The sequence below is a fragment of the Schistocerca gregaria genome, unplaced genomic scaffold, assembly GCF_023897955.1.
Source record: "Schistocerca gregaria isolate iqSchGreg1 unplaced genomic scaffold, iqSchGreg1.2 ptg001331l, whole genome shotgun sequence".
Taxonomy (NCBI): Eukaryota; Metazoa; Arthropoda; class Insecta; order Orthoptera; family Acrididae; genus Schistocerca; species Schistocerca gregaria.
In genome coordinates this window covers 65,001-67,500 of record NW_026062639.1, presented here as the reverse complement: position 1 = coordinate 67,500, position 2,500 = coordinate 65,001, and positions in this window count along the sequence as shown.

The following is a 2,500-nucleotide window of genomic DNA, read 5'->3' as shown; positions in this document are numbered from 1 at the left end:
TTCTGCAAACAGGAGGAGGCCGAGCTCCCCTGCACGATACACCTCGAAACCCTCTCAGGTCCCGGCGGCGCGCAGCGCCGTCCTAGGTACTTGGTCGGTTTCGAGAGAGGCGCAATCGCCCGGAGTTAGGCGAGTAGACGGTTTTAGTGCGAACACCCTTGCTCCCAACTGAGCTTGCCGCTGCCGACAGAGGCCCGGGAGCGTGCTGTCGTGGCATTGCCGGCGGGAGACAACACGCGCCACCTATGGTGACCGGCAGCTCCAACGCCAGCGCCACACAAGGGCAAAGCCCCACTTGGGTGCAGAAGCGAACTCTCCCAGCACAGCGCACGCGCCAACACGTCCGCACAACTGCGATACAAACCACCTGCGAGAACCGCTGGGGCGACCGAGCAGCAGACGGCGTCGCGGCGCCGAGTGCCAGGCGGCGGCGCATCCTCAACGCACACAGTCCTCAATCAGACCAGCACACTGCAGATGTCCACCGCGCTTCGCACCGGGCTCGGCTGAACCAACTTTGGCCGCCAGGCGCCGCGTGCAGGGTGCGCCGCAGCGTAGCTGCGCCGCCTGCCGGGCCCGTCGGCTGGCGCTCCTGCCACTCGGCGCCCCCCACCAGCCGGCTGTTGCGCGTGCGCCCACGCAGCGCGCGGCCAACACGCCGGGCGGCCCCCCTTCACCGGCCGGGAACAGTCCCACCAAGCCACCGCCGCGTATCGCTTCATACCCACATGGGCCTAGTCACGTGTGTGGATGTGGCGGGTACCGCTGAAACAACCGGTTAATAGCTGTACCGATCGTCGCCATCACAGATTCACCTCCAGCGTGAACAACCGCTCAACAACGGATTTCCAGTTCATTTGCGTATCTTGGGCAGTAAACGTAGATGTCCACCTACATTTGCGAATTCAACAATTCTTGCATGCCAGGATGTCATGTGTCACGACACGCTACATCAGACCACATACACACTGCGACATGTGCAGAAGAGAACACGTGGAAGGTGGCCCGCGCAAGTATGCGATGTCCCTTCCGCGATCCACTGTCAACCGGCATCTGCGGCATGTCCCAGATATGGAACGCGGTCCACCAGGGTAGCACTTTGTGTGAGGCAATACGACAAAGTCGGAATACACGCGTCACTACATCAGACGGCTCACGCTGACCTGACCTGACCTGACCTGACCTGACTCACCGCACCACCACCCCCAGCGACCCAGGGTGACATACAATGCGTTCGTACGTTCCTCCCACACGCCTCTACGGCGTACCACAGTGCAACCTAGCTGTTATTGGGAGACGAGACAAGTAGCATCGAGCACAACATATGGAAATTGAGATTCGACACCGTTGGGCACAGCCAGCGTACAGTCACACGTATCACACTACTTCACTCTGTACGTAACTACCGATGATCGGTACAGCGTGTGGGTTACGCGTACGACATCAGCGGACAATGGACACAGACCATACCACGACGTACACTGAGGGCGTCGACATCTGAATGCAACTGAACAGCTGCGAGGCTCATTTAACACTCACACGCCAGACCGACCAGCTTGAGAGGACAGAGACACAAAGAGGGGGACAGAGGGGGGGGGGGCCGATATAGTCCTATTGCAGTACAATTGACAGTGGATAGCGGGAATATGTGGAAAGTAAGCAACACTCGCAAGACATCTACATGAGGATAACAACGACACCAGAGATTCCGAGCAGTGAACTATGTTAGGCAAAGGGACAACGTGGGTTAGGTTAAGGGACAACGTGGGTTAGGTTAAGGGACAACGTGGGTTAGGTTAAGGGACAACGTGGGTTAGGTTAAGGGACAACGTGGGTTAGGTTAAGGGACAACGTGGGTTAGGTTAAGGGACAACGTGGGTTAGGTTAAGGGACAACGTGGGTTAGGTTAAGGGACAACGTGGGTTAGGTTAAGGGACAACGTGGGTTAGGTTAAGGGACAACGTGGGTTAGGTTAAGGGACAACGTGGGTTAGGTTAAGGGACAACGTGGGTTAGGTTAAGGGACAACGTGGGTTAGGTTAAGGGACAACGTGGGTTAGGTTAAGGGACAACGTGGGTTAGGTTAAGGGACAACGTGGGTTAGGTTAAGGGACAACGTGGGTTAGGTTAAGGGACAACTTGAGTTAGGTTAAGGGACAACTTGAGTTAGGTTAAGGGACAACTTGAGTTAGGTTAAGGGACAACTTGAGTTAGGTTAAGGGACAACTTGAGTTAGGTTAAGGGACAACTTGAGTTAGGTTAAGGGACAACTTGAGTTAGGTTAAGGGACAACTTGAGTTAGGTTAAGGGACAACTTGAGTTAGGTTAAGGGACAACTTGAGTTAGGTTAAGGGACAACTTGAGTTAGGTTAAGGGACAACTTGAGTTAGGTTAAGGGACAACTTGAGTTAGGTTAAGGGACAACTTGAGTTAGGTTAAGGGACAACTTGAGTTAGGTTAAGGGACAACTTGAGTTAGGTTAAGGGACAACTTGAGTTAGG